This window comes from Corvus brachyrhynchos, unplaced genomic scaffold (assembly GCF_000691975.1).
Source record: "Corvus brachyrhynchos isolate BGI_N302 unplaced genomic scaffold, ASM69197v1 scaffold258, whole genome shotgun sequence".
Lineage (NCBI taxonomy): Eukaryota > Metazoa > Chordata > Aves > Passeriformes > Corvidae > Corvus > Corvus brachyrhynchos.
The window spans coordinates 2,843,450-2,863,177 of NW_008240122.1; the positions used below are offsets into that span (position 1 = coordinate 2,843,450).

At 40.9% G+C, this 19,728-nt stretch overlaps 1 long non-coding RNA gene across 1 annotated transcript in view; it reads right to left on the reverse strand.

Annotated features, from left to right (window-relative positions):
• Positions 1-19,728, reverse strand: part of LOC108449242 — a 47,607-nt gene that overhangs the window by 21,254 nt on the left and 6,625 nt on the right. The window contains exons 3-9 of the long non-coding RNA XR_001865396.1: positions 16,426-16,671; positions 15,095-15,315; positions 12,244-12,321; positions 10,827-10,936; positions 9,877-10,075; positions 5,417-5,693; positions 3,962-4,106 (exon numbers count right to left, since the gene is read on the reverse strand). This is a non-coding gene — a long non-coding RNA (uncharacterized LOC108449242). The remainder of the gene's footprint in view (positions 1-3,961; positions 4,107-5,416; positions 5,694-9,876; positions 10,076-10,826; positions 10,937-12,243; positions 12,322-15,094; positions 15,316-16,425; positions 16,672-19,728) is intronic.

Sequence of the window (19,728 nt, forward strand, 5' to 3'; positions counted from 1 at the left end):
TGCCTCAGTCACTGGAAGTAATGGTCCTGCTGTTTCCCAAAGCACAGCAACACCATGCCTCTCCTAGAGCAGCAAGAAGTCTCCCTACAGATGGACGGCAGTATCAGCATCATGTGATGTCTTCTATTTTAAATTTTTCTAGTCTGCTAAATAAGGAGTAGGTCCTGAAAGGATGTGTTTCTCCTGGATTATAACAGCAATAACGTACAAAAGCAATAATATGCTCTCTTATAGCTAGGACGCTTAACATACTTGAAACCTAAACTGAGTAAAAACAATGAAGAAGGTTGAATTATTTCCTTTAATGTCACTGATATTTTCTGTGGATCAGAGGCATGGTTAGCAATATTTATAACATCAACTTTTCATCATTTAGAAAACTGTAAGGAAGGCCTCCCTGGGACCAAATTGGAAATTCTGGTGAACATATTTCAGTATGGAGCAGCTGACACATGGAATCAAACCACAATTTAGCATTCATGGGTAGAATGTATGATCACTAAAAGCATACCTGAGCAAAAAGAGGGAGCCAATCCAACCAGACTACAAGCTGTGTCAACAGAAATAATAAGTATGTGCCCCTTGACACAGGATGAGGAGGGATGTTCTCCCTCCTTCTGTCACATACCAGCACAGCTTTGATAAGAAAACTGTGGCTATATATCTTACCCATGGTTACACCAAAGAGGATTTGTCTCTGCCTTTCCTCCTGATCACATTCTACAAAGTCTACCATAATGGATTCTCACCCTGGAAGTTATCAATGAGTGCAGATGCAATCATCCTCTTTTTGCAATTAGGCTGGTCAAGTTCCTACACAGCATTTGAACGCGTAGACCCTTAAATACTTCTCTTGTACGGAAAAGGAAAGAATCCAGCAGGAAAAATCCCAAACATCTAATGGAAATGCAATTCCTCTCCCATCTTAGCAACACCAATTCTCCTCACCAGTGCCACAAGCAATATCTACCTTTGCATTTTTATTTCACCTGTAAGCACAGAAATATCTCATGAATGCAGGGCTGGTCTTCTAACTAGCTAATTGCTTATACCACCCAAAGTAAAGCTGAAACACAGCATGACAGCTCATCTGCCAGCTCATCTGGTAGGTCTGCTGTTCCCAGTACTGGTACCACACAGAGAAGGCAAGAAGGTGAAGAAAAAGGGTTGTGCAGGAAAAGCTGCAAGAAAATACCTAGCTTGCCAATTCCGCTTGCAAACAAACAATAGCTATTAAAGGTGAAACCTGCTTTGTACAATATACAGAAAGAGAAGAAACACTTTAGAAAGGACATCTGCTGCAGAGTAGCAGGAGCAGAAATTGCCATCAAGACTGTGCAGCTGGCTAACATCACTGGTGAAAAACAAAAACAATCTTCTAGGGAAAGCAAAACAGCAACCAAACCTAACAACAGGGTTAAAACTAAAGTGAAGAGAGATAACACTTCCTATAGGTGCAACACACTTGCAACTGAGGGGAGCAGCAGAGAAGGGAAGCCATGCTGATACCATGTCCACAGAAAACTGATCCTCAGAATACATTTGCCATGTACCACAGACATAATAAGTGTCATCTGCACCGTGAGATGCTGCCAGAGATACTGATGGTCTCAGCAAGTTTCTGGATTTGATGTATCAGGAACTGAGTTGCCATTGACCCACACGGAAAGGACAAACCTGAAAGGAGGGATTAGGATTGGCACAGGCAACATGGGTTAACTTTGTACAATGCTAAAAATCAGGCTGAGATTTTTGTTTGTATTTCCTCTCTCGCCACCCTCCTGAGCTCTCATTATTAAAGAGGGAAGAACAATGTCAGATCTCACACAGAGTCAGCACGGCATGAGACAGGGAGTCTGTGCTAAAGCGATTTTATGGATATGCGATTGCAAATGAGATAAAAACTTCCCTACAACTGCAGCCCTTCTGCTTCCAAGGCATTCCCAACCTCTGGGGGTTATTGACATTTACCTAAGGACTTCTTTTCTAAATAACTAGAAAATTGCAGTGATCTGGATCTGTCATAAACAGGCAGTCATAGTCTAATGTGGGACACTGCTCAGTTGGATACCCAGGCAGTCTGCAAGAAGAGAAGCCCTGCATCTGAGGCTGGAGCAACAAGAGGGATTTTGCATTCCTGTTATCTCCTATGCAGTCAGCTCCTGGCCACAGAAAACATGCAGTTGTGCTTTAATTGGGGATTTAATTTGGAGAGATTGTAGCTACATGAAATCTCTTTAGACAGGGATCTTCCCTGCCACCTCCCACAGAAAATGAGTGTTTGGAGTTATATGTCTCAGGTTATATTAGCAGAGCAATTTGGCTATCAGTTGCAAGGATATTCAGGGGACTTATCAGACTGTAAAATACTGAAGTGTGATGACCATACAGCAAGTGCCCTCACCTGTGGCTTGCCAGACAGAAACTTTGAGTCATGAAAGCAGAAGCTGGCCATGTATGTGAGAGAGTGAGCCATGTATGCCCATCTCCAGCCCATTAAACAACCTGCCACAGCAGAGCTGGGCTGCAGCACTGGTGCAGCTTCACTTTCAGTGAGTCAAATCAGTCAGAAGCTGTTTATCCTGTTCACTGTGTATTAACTTGATGCTTATGCGACACAGGCTCTTTCATAAGTTGTTCAGCAAGGGGTTTTGGCAACGGTTTCACGTTACAAGGCTTCTTTTTATATCCCCTGCTGCCTTTTCAAGGCTCTATCCACCCATTCCTTACAACTATTAATAAAGTATCCCTTCCTCCAGCTGTCAGACCAGGCTTTACAGTCCGTTTTTAAGCTATTGTTGCACTTCTAACAATTAAGACTTCACAGCTTATGCTGGTTTTTTTTTCTCCTAAATCCAAAGTGCATTTTTAAAGGAGCTACATCAGCTGACATCTTGTTCTAAAAATAGGTAATCAAAAAGATAAAACCTGATGAAATGCTTCCAGGGCTTTTTTTTTAGTTCAACTCACGTATTTCTCGCAAACGCATTTTCTTCAGCAACACAAACTGTACTTCTCTGTATTAGCAGGAAAGAATTTGAGGGGAAAGTTAATTCTAAGCCGAGTATCCTGACAGAGCCATGCTCATGCTGTCCTTTTAGAAGGCATGTCCTCTTGCTACCCCTGCATTGGGTAGATTGACCCACACAATGGCCAGAGAAGTGGAATACATAGGTTATTTATGCTTTATAATATATATACTGTAGCTGTTACACCTATTCCACATATGGTACAGTCAGCACTGATCTCACCACCGTCTCACCAGAAGACCATATCTAAATCTTAGGTAAAGCTCTAGGGCAATTAAAAGGTTAGGGAAGAGAAATGGAGAGACAAGGTGATGTCACTGCTCAGCTTTACTTCCTTCAGCCTGCACCACGGCCAGGTACACATTCCAGTTTCCAGCACAGCAGTACCCAAATCTTGTCACCTCGATTCAGAAAACCAAAGATCAGACACTGAGACAATGAACAGTGAACAAGGATTTTGATTGCACCCGGTTTTTTCTTCTTTTGTCTTTCCATGTCGTGTTGACAAACCACACAAACAACTGAGTTTCCCTTTCAAGGCACCCTACTCCAAAACTTCTCTGGTTTGAACCCTTAAAAAATGGAGGTGCTCAAAATAAACAATCACTTTGAATACCTTGGCCTATATCCCAGTAGGGAGTGAATCTAGTCACGTACACAACAACCTTCAAACTACACAAATATGAAGAATTAGAACAATAAAACTGCAAAAGGCAATATGGAAACAAAAACAGCATGATGCAGCAACCAAGATCATGTAGCTCTCACTTAGCTACTTAAATTGTAGTTGAACCTACTTGGTTTGTTAGTCCCTGCTGTGAGCCTAAACCCCCATTAGTTTTCTCTTCTTTGAAAACAACCCAAAACACAATTCTTACACCATCAAGTTTAAAATATGTGCATTAAGAGCAATACTCCGTGTTATGTTTTACCTGTGCTGCTTCCTTTTTCCTGTGAAGGAATCCCAGATTTCTCTTATCCACTGCTGACTTTCTCTTTCCTGTTGGCTCAGCCTTTCAGAGGAGTTGCTACCTCTGCAGTTCAGGTACCATTTTTTTATTTAATGAGAACATAAAGCTGTACAAAAAGTATATACTTGATTAGTATTATTCTTTCATCTAAGCATACTCATTCACAAAAAAAAAATGCATGGCCAGAAGTAACAGGAAGCCTCAGTACTTGAACAATAAAACCACTGAAAGAAAAAGTTTTACAAGCCAGCTCTGGTGCACAGACCACAATGGAAAAACTGTTAGATTAAACTACTTTCCTTGTCTAGGATGGAAAAAGGATGAGACAAAGAAAGAATAAAATTAATCCTTGTACAACCTTATCATAATGAGAGTTGAAAAAATATGGACATTTAATCCTATAAAATACATTTTTATTCAACATTTTTTTCCTAACTTGGGATGATTACGTAAATATCAACTGTTTCGTTTTGTTGGGACTTTTTAAAAGAATTTTCAATAAGAAATAAAACTTCAGGGTTATTTTGGGAAGACATTCCAATTTTTAGTATTCATGAATAGAAAAACATTGTTTCAATTTGCTGGGCTCTTTTCCTATTGCATTTTTCATGAGACCCACAGGAGTGACCGTCTGCATCCATCATCTTCTATGGGACAATGACAGCCATAATGTACCAAGTTGCCCAAAGAAAACCATGATTCTGATGCTTAGTGGCCAATACCAGTTGGCAAGCAAGCTCAGACCAGTAAAGAGACTGGGAGCAATAGGCATGCAAAATATAAATTGACTAAAGAAATACGCCACAAAAGGGAAATGCACAATTTATTCAAAACTAAATAGTCTTATAATGGAAGCACAATGTTAAAAAAATTAATTTATTTTCATAGCATGTTGATTTTTCGGAAGTTGCTTTAGAATGTCATCCTGCTGGCAAATTCCTGCCCTGTCCAGATCTGTCCCTTTCAATCCCTGGTATTTTATATTCCCTAAAAGATGATTCTGTTGTCAAAATCACCCTTGAATATGAGGCAAAAAGCAGGTTAGGGCACAACCAGTAAAGAAGCTATAGCAATATGCTCTTAAGGTCTATTCAAGAAATGCTCTGTGTTAGGGTTAGCATACAAAACTTAGACTTCTGAATATTTAGGTATCACAATGCTGTTGTAATAGAGGGAGGCAGGCCAGTTTGCTAATTAAAATATACAGAACTGGCAAAACATCCCCTAACTTCTTTGTCTGCCACTGACCTACTGTAGCCCTGCTGAAGTTATTTTAACTATATTTGAAAGGTCTTTTAGGGTACCTATCTTCTTCCACAAGATGCACAAGATGCAATTCAAGTCTGTGTAATAGTGAGGAAATCCACACTCAGAAATGGACTAGAAAAAATGGAAACAAATATAACAAATGCATACTTGATGCTGTTCTCTAGCCCTCTGCTTGATTAAATAATATGCCCTTCCTCTTGCAGTTGAATTGAGTGGTTTTTGCATCACACTGTAGGAGTTTTATCACATTGAAATTGGTTTTCCCAGCATGATTTAACATTATTTTATTTTTAAAGCAGTTTTTTAATAGAAAGTTAAAACAATCTCATGAGAGAAATTTTCACAGCAAATATTCCTCTTGGGTTTTCTCAGGTATTTTCTTCATCCAGACCAGATTGCTGCACACTTCCTCATAACACAGGAGCTGAGGAGAAGAACAAGAGAGGAAAGAGTTTACACTCTTGAAATGCCCACAGTTGTCTCAGACAACCTGGAGGCCTATCGAGGCTCAGAGCCACTGTATTTTGTAGTCAGATGAAAATGCAGCTTGAAGTTGGGCAGGAAACAAGTTTCATGAGCCCAAACCACAGATTGCATGCCTGCCTTCACCATCCAACTCACCCAGGGTTGAAATCTGGGAGACACCATTTGGGAGAGCCCACAATGGCACTTCCAATGCACAAGCTGTGTTGTCCATGGGCAAAAGGAAGGCAGGGTCTCTGAGTGCCAACATACAAAAGGAGCCTGTATGCATGAGAGCTCTTATCACTGGCAGGCTCTAGGACTTGCAAAGTCACAGCAATGAAGCCCAAAATACATATATATGCAAAACAAGCCACAAACTTTCCACCCTGATGAAAGCACAATGAGGAAAATCTTTCCGACAGATTCACAGCTGGCTTCAATCTACAGCCTAAGCATATCTAATGGGTTCTTTTATCAGAGAAGCTCTCACAGGGTTCTGGCTGCTACTGAGGGCAGTTTGCCACTGTGCAGACCCCTCAACAAAAGTCTGAGAGGACACTGTGTACTCCCTACACAAACTGACGCATGGGGAAATAGAGACCATCTGCTCCAAATTCTGGCCCCACTTGCACCTTTATTAAACCATTCCAGCTCCTAAGGTCTTACTCCAGCTAATGTAGCTGCCATATGATAGTATCAGAAAAATGCAAGATGCTCCTCTCAAAAAATCTTACTTCTTCTTGTATCACTCTCAGAAGTAAATTAAAGGATTCTACCCATGTGCACACAAAGTAACACCTGGTCTCAAACTCTCCTGGGTGTAACTCCAGCTTCTCTAGAGACAAGAATTTTCTGTTAGGAAGAGGCTTAAGAGAAGCTACCACATTCAGCAAAAGCAGGACCTTTATCTTCTACAAGCTATTAAAAGAGAAAAAAGTTCAAAACACCACATACATTTATGAATATTTGCATGCTGGGGGCTTGATGAGAAGTTATTGTGTGCATGTCATGTTGTAAGTAAAAAGTACTTCAAATATATATTACTTTATTTTTCCCCCGTGGTTTACAGATTTGTCCTGGGACAATAGATGTTTACAGAGGAGGGGGATATGTCTGTGATTAAGGCGGCTTTCAGCTCTTCTTCCTACAGATACCCTGTGGATATTGCTGTACTCTCCAGAATCCAAGCTTCCACTTAAAAAACAATGAAGTTTCTAGCCCATCTGGGTTTGCGGAAGCAGAATGTAAACAGATGTACTGTTGTCTTATTTTAGAAGCTATAGCAAGCCAGACTGAAACAATAGCACTAAGAAATGTCAACTGCTCCCATTCATCTCAGTGGGGTGGGGTGTTAACTTTGAAGCCTAATTGTGACCACTTTAAAGTCAGCCTTTTAACCATTTCACTGCTATTACTACACCAGAAACTCCAAAGTAATGAACTTACCCAGCCTCTGTATTTGTATGCATTACTCCAAGACCTTCCATTCACTTGAAAAGAGCACTGCATTACAAACGAGCTAGTTTGAATATTCTTTTACTTAAGAAGTTAGCTGAATTGTTTGCTACTGTCTTTCAAAATTAGGGTTAAAAGAAAGTCAAGGGTGAAAGGTTAGATTCATTGTTGTTGCTCTCAAAAGTGCAACACGTGGGATTTCATGCTTTTTGCTTTGATCAGGGTGCCCGGATGGCAGTTCATTTCAATAAACTGACAAACAGCTACATACAAAACTAAAAGTAATGACTAATCAAGTAACACTGCATCATCGATCAGGAGTAAAAAAAAAAAAAAAAAAAAAAAAAAAAAAAAAAAAACCCACTAAGATCGCGCACACACATATCATTGTTGTTGCTCTCAAAAGTGCAACACGTGGGATTTCATGCTTTTTGCTTTGATCAGGGTGCCCGGATGGCAGTTCATTTCAATAAACTGACAAACAGCTACATACAAAACTAAAAGTAAATGACTAATAAGTAACACTGCATCATCGATCAGGAGTAAAAAAAAAAAAAAAAAAAAAAAGAAAAAAAACAAAACTTCCTAATGATGCTGTAGCATATACTTGCAAGAATAAAAAAGGGGAAAGAGGAAAAGGGTCTTCATCTTCAGGAAATTATAGTTGCCATTACCTTAAATCCAAGGTGTATTAGGCCTGGTTCTGAGTATACAGAGAAGCTGTCCCTCTAAAGATATTTTACATCCCATTTCCAAGAAGCTGCTGCATTCTACATCAGTGGTCACTCTGAACTCTGCATGTGAATTTTCCTCCAGGACCAGCAGTTGAAGACTAGCAGCTCTACACACACATTTTTGTAACCATTACTTCAGATGCTCTAAGAACTAATGCTGGACATTATAAGGGCAAGTTATTCTACTCTAGCTTATGTTTCTGAGCATCCAGAATCATGCTGACGTGCAGCTGAACTCTGAGTCACAGAAGTCATGGTGCTGCAGGGCATGATGGAGATGCCTGGCTGGATTTGGTGGTGCTGTTTGCCACACACCTGCTGTCTCTCTGCCCAACCAGCCCTCCTGCCCACCTCCACTGCAGGACATCTCTGCATGCCTGCCCACTGTGTCTGCCACAGGTCATGGGTGACACAGGACTGCTGCAAAGCAATATATGCACTGCATTAATACTTCTACAGTTGCATCTATACTGACAATCCTTTTAACCTGTCATCTTCTTCCTAATATAATACATATTAGGCTGAGAAGTCAACACTAACATCACCACTGCGCTACCCTGGCCATCATTAGTACATCCATGTTAGGCACCCTAACTGGATAATCCTGACATGTCTCAAGATGCCCTCATTGCATCTACAGCCACCAGCTCAGGGGAAGCAAAACAGGAAGGGGAGTACTTCAGCTACATGACAGAGCTATGGGGATGGCATCACCGTGAACCTTGAACAAGCAGCTGGGACAGGAGTAACCTCTCTAGGTCATGGAACAGCAACTGGAAGAAGGTAAGGTAGAAGGATCTGCATAAGCCATGCTATATTTACTGCAAGATACTACTTGAGCACACATTCTCACTCCTGAATAAAACTGTCTTTACATGGGAAGGCCTTGAATTGATGAGTGCTACGTGTGGTAAAGGGATAAGGTTATTTTGGTAGAAGGGGAAAATTTTCCTGCCTACACAATGCCTAGGTGTTTGTGCAAACAAAGCCCTAATTCATGCAGTGCAGGTTCTTTTGCCTGCTACAACAGACAATACCCCGACATTGTTATTAGTAAGTTATGAATGCACAATACTTCCATGTGTAAATTCCACTGTTAGCTGGATGTTAGGGTGTTTGAAATTTGCCCTGCTACACACCAGAAATCACCAGATACACAACCCTCTGTTGTCAAATATTAGTACTTCCTAAATCTTGATCTTTAAACTGCAACATAGAATGTGTAAAATGCTCATGACATAAAACTGAAAATAAACCTCTGCTTTCACTTAAAACCTGTGAGCACTGACTTCACACACAAAAGGCCTGGTATGGAAAGACAGACATGCACCTTCATTTTCTATTAACTTCAATCAGCTGCAGCAAAGTGATTGGATCTCTACAGAAGGTGCTGAATAAGATCTTATATAAATTCACAGAAGTGTCTGAGTGCTGTTGAACATGTTTTCTGCAGATGCTTAGAGGTGCAGAACAAAGGCAGCTGAAAACAGACTTGGTAAGTTTACAATTTTACTTTATCAGTGTATTAAATTCCCATTCAACATCCATAAGGCACCACGCACTTGTTACAGAAAAAATAAACAGCCTCATAAAAACTAGACTTGCCACTCTTTGCTTTGCCTTGCATCCCTCTTCTTTTCAACTGTGAGCAAGTAAAACAACCCCCTGACAGCTGGATGTGCAGAAGTCTGTGCCAGCAGTGTCCTGGTCTGGAGCATCACTGCAGGCTGGAATGCTGACGCTGGCAGGGCTGCCACTGCGTTTACTTAACACTCATTTCTCTCAGTCTGCTTCAGACCAGAAATGCAGGCAATGAAAACCTATTCAACCTTTGGGAACCTCAGTCGTAGCGGTTTAGCAGAGCAGGGTTTGTGCAGGTACATGAAAGAGGCATTCAGAAGACACTCCCATTCCAGGGAGGCAGAAAGAGAACCCCCAGCTGTCTCTGGTTACCTTTTATTGGCATGAAAAGCAGGAGGCAGGAGGGGCAAGGTTTCAGGACAAATGAAAAACAAGCTTTCTAAGATTCACTGTTCAACCTCAAAACAAAAGCTCAGCGAATTCAAGCTACAGGATCTTAGTTCCATTTCTTTCAGTTTAGTACAGAGACGAGAATGAGAAAACTGCTTCAAGTAGTGGATTAAACATTAATCTGAAACAGAATTAGAGAGAAAAAAATATACATTATGAATTCAGCTAGTTTCCTAGACAAATAAAGAGCAAATTGGCAAACACATGAGAAAGTTTACCATGTCAGTAGGTATCCAAGGCTCTTTGGTTAAAAACATTTACACCACGATGATAGCTGGACAAAACAGCTGTCACAGAGGCATTATTAAGTAGAGGGTGTAATCTGTAAACATTCACCACCCAAATTAAACCAAGGTCTGTTGAGATGGAGGAGAAATGCCTCATTTCAGAAGGCAAGCCCAATGGCTGCAGATAGCCCAGTGGTACCTTCCAGAGGAAGCCAGCCCAGGGCAACATGAGGGTGTGGGGGGCACTGGCAAGAGTGTCACTCCTTGGAGCCACCAGCAGCTGGGAAGGAGGAATGCTATCCCCTCTGAGCCAACAGGGATAGACAGCTTGCAAAGTCCTGCACTGTCCCAGCCTTGCTGCATGCCTGAACAAAACCCAGTTTTGTGTCTTGCATGACACGGCACACTCTCCTCCCTAGGTGTGGTGGATGTCCAGATTAATTCTGGGTTTAGTGTATTGAGCTCCTTAGGAGAGAAGATGGAGGGGCCAAAGCATCCCCACAGAAGCTTCCCCTCAGAAAACCCAGTGCCCCTCATGTGCCCATGAGCAGTTCGTGTACCATGCAGCCGTGCTACATAAGGGCACAGCATGGGGACCCTCCCTGCAGGCCATAGCACAGCCCTGTGTGGCAAAGGTCAGCATACCTGCTCGTGAGAGGTGAAGAGATAAGTCTTAGTGCAGCATCCAAGTCCTTCCCATTAAATGGGGACAGTACAGAGTTCCTCCTTCTTAGGAAATGTAAGGTCCTCAGACCCTGCAGAAGAGGGGACCGCAGATTTAGTGACCAATAAATACATTCAACAGTTAAACAGATTATGTCAGTTGCAAAAAGATAAATAATAACCACGACACCTAATATTTACACACTTCTCCATACAAACCTATTATTTTTCTGTAGAGGTGTACAAATATGACCTAACCAGTCACCTGAGGACACATGGTCAAAGCCTTGGCTTCTTGATGAACTGCAGAAGTCTTTTTAACCGTGACCACATGCTCCAAAGTTTGTTGCATTGAATCTAGGCAACACAAGTTTAGGTACACTTCTGTAAATACCTTGAGATAACTCAGAGCCTTGTATTAATTTAGGTGGCCTTCATGACACCTAAATGTAGGTGGGTTTGTGAGACTTGAAAAAATGATACATACTAGGTTAGGGGGAACTGTAATAATTTTTCAAAGACCAGTAATTTACATCTAGATTATAAATTTTTGCTGCAGTTTCAATTTCATGACAGATATAAACTACCCAGAAAATAAACTATCTGGTTGAAGCAATGATCTGGATAGCATGCTAGCTATCACCTTGATACACAGTGAGACAGAAAAACAGGAAGGATTTATTTGGAATTCATTTGGCATTACTGTAGGATTTTCTGCAAGGGAAAATATGCAGGTGTTTATGTAATTCCTTAGTTCTTTGAAGAGGTGAAATGTATAATTTAGAAAAAGCTCTTAGAAACACTTAAGAGAAAAATATTTTACTCATTACAGTAACTTCTTTTTTTCTAGATCATTCTTTTAGTCTCTTAACATATCTTAAAGCAAACACAGACTGCCAAATATTTTAATCAGAATACTTCTGATCTGTAATCTCTCTGACACAGATCCTGTCTTAATAAATCATTTCACAGTCTTGAAGAACCATTAGAAACAAACTACATCATTTGCAGTCATGATATAAAGTTACTTGGCATTCCCGTGGGTGATATGAGAGGATAGAAAAAATGGTCAAAATTCAGTATTGATGTCTGAATATTTACAAATTGGTGGATAAGGACTTGATTCGTGTCATTTGTCAGGCCATGATACTGGAGCTGATCTTAAAAGCTAACATTAAATGTTATGAGAGAATATGATGAGGTGCATTCCTAGAGAAATCTGACTGAAGACAACAGAAATCACCCCACCAACATAATACGATTTGGCTGGTACTCAATGTTGTAAAATGCACACTGGGGATATCTCAGACCTTTCACACACCAAATACATTTTGGACACTACTTTAGAGATAAATAAATTGGTATTAGTCTTATTTTGCTAAAAAGAATATTTACTGACAGCATCTTTTCATATCTTCTCAGATTTTATGTTGGTGGCAAATCTTGCAGGTGGGAGAGTAAATACTCCAGCAGACATCTGCAAAACATAATGCAGTTATATTCTGTTATTAAAACTACACTCTAAAAAATTTTTCATGGCATTCTTTTGCTATGTAACACTCTGCTTTACTAGTATCCCAATATGTCCCTGATCAATTTTTCATCATGATTACCTTTGCCCACCTGACTCCTCACTTGCAGAGTCCTTTTAGCCCTTATTTGGGCAAGTTACACTTCCCTTTCTGTTTTAACTATAATGGGCAATTGTATGTCAGTCCCTTGTAGAGAATGGACACTGCACCTGCACCTGAGCTCCCACCCACACAACCAACATTGGCAGATTCTTGTGGTTCACATTTCTGTTACTGTGCCAAGTTCTGTTCTGTCATGTGCTACTCATCTCCTCCTGTTTTCTCCTTGAACATGTGCTCTTTCCTTCTTCTCCTCAACTGCCCCACCTTCCAGAGCAGAAAAAGGAGCTGCTCCAGTGGACATGGCCAGAGCCTGTCCAGAGTGTTCTCTGAGTCTGCTCCCACACTACCGCAATATCTAACCCTAGCACTAACTTGGAAGTCCTACCCATTCCTGGGCAAAGCCTACTGCTCATGCAAAAAAAGTTCAGCAGAGAAGTAGCAGTCTTTGAAGGGATTTAGCTGAGTTCAAAATGAAATTTTTTTTCCCATTTATACATATGAACAGCTGCACCCCTGTTTTGACATCCCCGCTAGCCAAGACAGGAGAACAAACAGAAAGCTTTCCAGGAGTGGCCTTCAACAAAAATAACAAAACTGACTTAAATGGTTCAAAGCCACATAGGAAGACCTGTCCCTTCCAAAACCTGGAATAATGAAAAAGAACAATCCTGGTGACAATATTATTTGCTAGCAAACAGATCCAAGCTCTGTGTGACTTGCAACATGTAGTAGTAAATGCAATAAATGGCAGCATCTTACTTGCAGGAAACACCAACCAAAAATTTAGTACTAAATATTATTAGAAAATACTAAAGAATTTGAAACCTTTGCTTCAGATATCAGCATCACTAATTACTGATTGCACAGAAAAATCACATGACAGGCTTGCTAGAAAGGTTTTATAACCTGATTCCAAATGAACAGTAATAAAATGTGAAGAAAAAGTTTGAAATAATGAAATAAAGCAAGTTATCATCAGTCCCACTGATTTACATCAGTAATTTACCCACCATGAGATGGTTGGTATTTAGGGAAGTTTTGGTAAATATTTTACTGACTCACTTCTTCAGGGCATTTCTGTTAGAAAGAACCCTTGAAAAGGAGACAGTAGACATATTTTAGAGGAGCATGCAAAGGTAGTTGCAACAGAGGCACAGAAATATAGATTAATGTGCAAGATTAATGAAAATTTAGATATCATCAGTTGTTTATCCAAAGTTTCCTTTCATTTAGAAACCAGGCTTACGAGATGATGTAACATCTGTCAAACCAGACATAACCATTGAACTCTCCCACTCCATCTTGACTCCTTCTGCTCTTTTCCTGTATTTCAATGCTAGGTTGTACATGAATAGAAAATTATTATTGTGTTTTTACAATTCTTGGGAGTAAATATGTCCCAGTTTGGGGAAATCCTTTTATCTGGACCCACTTACTCAGCATCACAACAATTCGGTATAAAAATACTATTTACACTTCCAGCTGCTGCCACTGCCTCACAAAACAGACCAAAATTTTGTACACAACTTTGACTCCTATGAAGTAAACATAAGTTTCACAAACAGTTTCCTTCCCACCACTGAGAGAGAATTGCCTATGAAATTCAGACTGCACAAAACCAGAACAAAACGCTTTGGAGGAGGAAGCCACGGTTACACCATAACTATTTGATGCTGCAGGGGGAAGAAGACATAACTTAACTTGTTCAAAGCACTTGTACTGAGCACCTTTTTCTTATCACTTATCCTGGGTAACAGACCTCATCCAATTGATCTTTAGTTGGATAAGTAATTTTCATGACCTCCTGGTCATTAAAGTGTTTATCTCCTCTATCTGTCATTATACGGACTGAGGATTACAAAGTTTTATGAAGTCTTTGGGAAGGGGTTTTCCTTGCAAGCTTTTAAAAAAAACAAAGTATTCCATCATTCAAAGAAGGTGCAGTGAACTTTCATGAAGATTTTTTCTACTTTCCAGTGTTGTGGCTTTTTATTTTCTGCAAGGTAATACAAGCAAGAACAGTTTCTGGAAAAACACCTGAAAATACTGTGAACAGAATCACAGAATAATAGAATAAGCCAAGTTCAAAGGAACCCATCTGGATCATCAAATCCAATTCCTGACCCTGCACAGGACGCCCCAAGAATCACATAATGTGTCTGAAAGCATTGTCCAAACACTTCTTGAACTCTGTCAGGCTGGTGCTGTGACTGCTTTCCTTGGGGAAAGTAGTGCCCAATCACTCTCTGGGTGAAAATTTTTTTCCTGGTATTCAACATAAACCTCCCCTGACACAACTTGGCGCCGTTTCCTTGAGTCCTGTCACTGGTCACCACAGAGAAGAGATCAGTGCCTGCCCCACCCCCTTCCCCTCATGAGGAAGTTGTAACTGCAGTGGCTCCTCAATCTCCTCTTCTCCAGGCTGAACAGACCAAGTGACCTCAGACATTCCTCATATGGCTTCCCCTCAAGGACTTTCACCATACTTTTGTCCCTCCTTTGGACACTCCCTAATAATTTAACGTCTTTTTCATACTGCAGTGACCAAAACTGCCCCCAGCACTCGAGGTGAGGCTGCCCCAGCACAGAGCAGAGCTGGACAATCCCCTCCCTTACCGTATGGGTGATGCTGTGCCTGATGCTCCCCAGGAGACACTTGGCCCTCCTGGCTGCTGGCTCATGTTCAGGACATAATGTAAGGGAGGTAACATGGAGGAAGTCAGGAGATTGAGCTGCACTCAGGACTCTGTGTCACTTCACAGACACTGCTGTGATACAGCTAGCAACCAGAGATGGAGGCCTGTATGGTTTCTATTATATTATTGTCCAAAACAACACTAGAAGATAAAAAGACACAGCTGTGAAGTACACTGTGATGGGGTTTCAGAAAAATAACTCCAGTTTCATATCTCAGTTGGGTCATGCTCACACAACAGAAATAAATATTTTGTAATTGAATCAGCTGAACTGGACTTGTATAAACAAGACCTGATAAAGTTTAAGTTTTGTCTGACAGTTTCCAATGTTCAACTGCAGCTTTTTTCTGAGAATTTCCTATTCCTGGAATTTATGAATTTTTCATGAGTCCTCTGATGAACTGTGAACACATAATGGGAGATTAGGTGATTGAAATTAATTCTTGTGTCCAGTTTGGAACTTAATTAGCTTGGTTTCAAACACTGAATTGTAAATGTACTGAGAGTATGCTACTCCAAACACTAATTATTCTATTTCTAAATTGTTCTAGGACTATTCAATGTGTTTACATGCCTTGTTTACAAATGTCTCCAGGACTTTAAGCAGTTCAATTTAATAACCCCAGTAAAGACTAAGCTTAAAGGTCATCCATGTCAGTGTGATCAAAGTCTCTCTGTTCCTAAATGAGTGCACAATTCAGTGCAATGTAGCTAATACAATGAAATCAGTGCTGTCAAGTGATAGGCAAGCAAATCGCAGCCTGGGAGAAGGTCTAAAGGCAGAAGACCCAACCATTCCTCTCAATGTAATCCCAGTCATCCCACACTTCTGACTAGAATTCCCTCCCCCCCCCAAAAAAAAAAAAAAATCCCAAATCCACCTTTCACCCAAAACAAGAAAAATGAGTCAAAAATCACTAGCAAAGGATGATGTGAATGCAGTAATCCATCTATTATTAAAGCACCTACAGACTGCCTAAGCAGAATCTCACTTTTTTCCCTTCCCCAGAATGGCATTTTTAATGTGAATATTTTTGATTGATTTTCTAGGAGGACAAAACCTCCACAAACCAGAAAGCAAATGTAAAAAAAACCCTATTTCAATATTTAAATTAAGCAGTCTTGCTGCCTATATTACTAAAATATAAATTATAATTTCTCATGTTTCCCTAGAAAAAATATGCATATTTAAATTTCTGGTTGCAAGGAAGGGCTTAGGGGTAAACGACTGCTGGAAAAAGATACACTGACCTAAAGGTAAGAAGAGGAAAAGTGAGGATGTATCCCAGAGACTCTTCCATTTCCTGTTGCCACTAAAGGAAAGGACAAGAACTGAGAGGGTTCCTGCCTGCTGCTGGCTGGCTTTGTATATTCCCTGGTGTTTCACTGCTTCAGTCTTGGCTCAGCAAGAGCTTTCTCACCCAGGCATCTGTGTCAGTTAATAGCAGTAAGACCAGAAAGAGATAACTCAGCAACATCAAGGCAACTCTCTTCTCTCTACAGGAAAGAAGATGTGGAATAGAATTAGATGCCAAAAAAAACCCTCAAAAAAACCAAACAACAAACACCTCAAGCCACCTGTCCATCCACACTGAGAAAAATCTGTGCAAGGAGCAAGCGGATACTTTTCTGCCTAACAGAATAAGCAGATTTTCTAAATTCGAACACCTCTGACAGCATCATAGTTCATATAGCTGTGTTGAAGGAATGAGACTATGAAATCTGCCTGTGGCCATATCTGGGAACTCTCCTGCAAATGGCCCATGCCTGCGTTAGCTACCTCCTTCAGCTGGTGGAAGTGGGTGGCTGTGTGCAGCCTGCCTGTTGGAGTGGCCTCTGCAATGACCAAGCTCCATGGAATGCTCTAAAGGGCTAGGGCAGAGAAGAGCATGGCCCAAATGGGGACATTCCCAGGCACAGCTTAACTTATTACTGGTACTTACACAGCACTGATGTCTTTTTAAACTAGCATGCTATACCTGCCTTTTTCAGGAGGCAGTCACAAGTGACCAGCAATCCGGTTACAAACAAGAAGTGCTTGCAAGGAAAACTAGAGGTCTTCACTCTGTTGAGCTCAGGGATGAGCTGCAGGTTTTTGGGGGGTACCTGAGAAGCAGGTACACCTCAACAGCATCACAGACACCTTAACATGGACTCCCTATATCATCTTCTAATTTTGCTTTATAGAACTTTGTGTGACAACACTTAAAAATTCTCAAGATCTAACACAAAAGTGCGTGTACTGCAAACAGCCTCTCAGCAGCTATATTTGCATTCATTGTTACTCCTTAACCTGAAACCTCAGGTTTAAATAACTGTCAACTGATATTATCAATGTTTGGTTTATGAGTCATTCAGCCAGCACAATGGGCAGGGGAAGAAAACAGCACCTTTACAACACATGCCCTAATTTTTCTGCTGCCATGGGGAGCAGGAGAAGCAGAGAGGGCACAGGAAGGATTTGTATCCTGAACAAAAATATATGTCCCAGCCCAGAGTTCTACCTGTTAGGCACACATAAACTCATAAATCAAGTTATGAACAGAACAGCAGGAAAACAGCTCTGGGACATTAAACCAAATGTTTTGGTATAGTTTCAAGTTGCAGCACGAAACTTTCTGCTAACTTGCTTCCTATTTAAATTTGGTCCTTCACACAAACCACAGATTTCTGTAAGTTTTTTTTTTTTTTCTTTTTTTTCCCCGTCAGTGAGTCTCCAGAAATTGGAAAAGAGGGGAGGGAGAGAAAAATCACTGCTCTGGATTTGGTTTTATACAAAGGTCATGTAAAGAAGGAAATGTCTGCCCTCCCACACACACGTGCTAAGGACAGTTTTGCTAAAATTAGCCACTGGTGGAAAAAGCACAGAATCGAGCTGTTCTCACGAGTCTTTCTCTTTTCAGCAGAATTCTGCACCATCCCAGAGCCCAGCAGACTCAGCCTTGCCGGGTGTTGAGCACCTCGTCTGGCCACTGGCTCCAACAAAAGCAGCAGAGAGCAAGGCACAGTTGCCAGTCTCAGATTGCACAGATATGCCCAGACTAGAATCATCTGGGATGCATTAGACTGGGAAATCTCTCGTCTGTGCTAGCATACCTGCTTTTTATTCAGGGCAAGTGTCATTGAAACAAGATTTATATGTTTGACTGCACTGATAAAATTGTCTACCAGAATCTGGGTTGGTCACTCTTATCTCAATATTAAAATTAAATATTCCTATGAAAACTAGCCTTGACTTTTGTTGCACAAAGTAAATAAAAAACTGTTTGTTTTCTTTAAAGTGGTGAATTGCAGATATCAGTATAAAACATAAGGACTGGAGTGGAAAATTTTGCATTATGGCACTAGGTGATTATGTTTTATCTGTGCTGCAAAATAATTTTCGTATTCTCCATAAATTGTTATAGCTTCTAAACCTGATCACAATTTCAACAGTAACAGACCAAAAGCAGTATGCAAATACTGATTTCCTATCTCATGTTCAGGTCCTGCTAGCAATTGTTCAAGTACAAGCATATTAGATTTATGAGTGTTTCCTTAATCTGCATTCTTTATTCAGAGATGCGGACCCTTGCCGACACCTTTGTGATGCCTGGTTAACGTTCAGGGCTTCAATCTCTTTCTTGTGTTTTCCAGCACTTCCTTGCTTCAGCCAAATCAAAACCACAGGCAGCACTGCAATACTCAAATTTTTGCCAGACAAAAAACAGCCCCAGAAAGTTCTATGGCCTCCCTGTGTGGTCAGCTGGAGCAGGCAGACCCTTCCTAGGGGCACTTATTTTTACCATCACCACCCCCACCTCTCCAAAGTAACACACATGGGATTAATTGTCCTCTAGACACGCCTATTTAGCCTCATTGACTATAAACGGGGCTTAGGTGACTAAATGCATTTCTCAAAATAGGCAAGATGTATCTGTTACTGGAACCTAAGCCTCAAGGAAAAAAAAAAAAAAGAAAAAAATTACCTTCAATAAGAACATGGTCACCTTTTCCTTTAAAAGCCCTACTCTGTGGACCCCATGGGATCATGCACCAACTGGACACTCTACAACTGCCCTGGCTTACAGTTATTTCTGGTGCAGGTCTTGTCCTTGATTTTTGACCTTTTGGAGCCCCCTTTGTGTTAGGTAACACAGCTCGCTCACTTTCCCCAAAATGCACAGGAGAGTAAAGCAGGAAAGTGAAAGCAATAGCTACATACCATCAGGTACGGAAAGAGTTAAAGACACAAGGAGCAGGAAAGCTGTCTTTCTTTAGGAACTCCTACAGTTTCAGTCACTTATTAAAAGAGGATTTATATTTCTGAAGTCAGGATCTGTACTTCCCCTCTCTGCCGAAGCCGTGTGTTTCTCGGCCAGGCTGTGATGAAAAGGGCCCTCCCTTGCCCATTGCCAGCCAGCGCTGACGCCATCCTGTTATTCTTTTTCACCTTGCACACATGTTGAGGCTTCTCTGTGGAAGTCTTGCTGAGACACACATCTCTTTGTCTCTTGTTGCTCTCTGCTCAGGAGGCCTATTTTTTTAATCCCAGATTTCTTTGCACATTGCTCA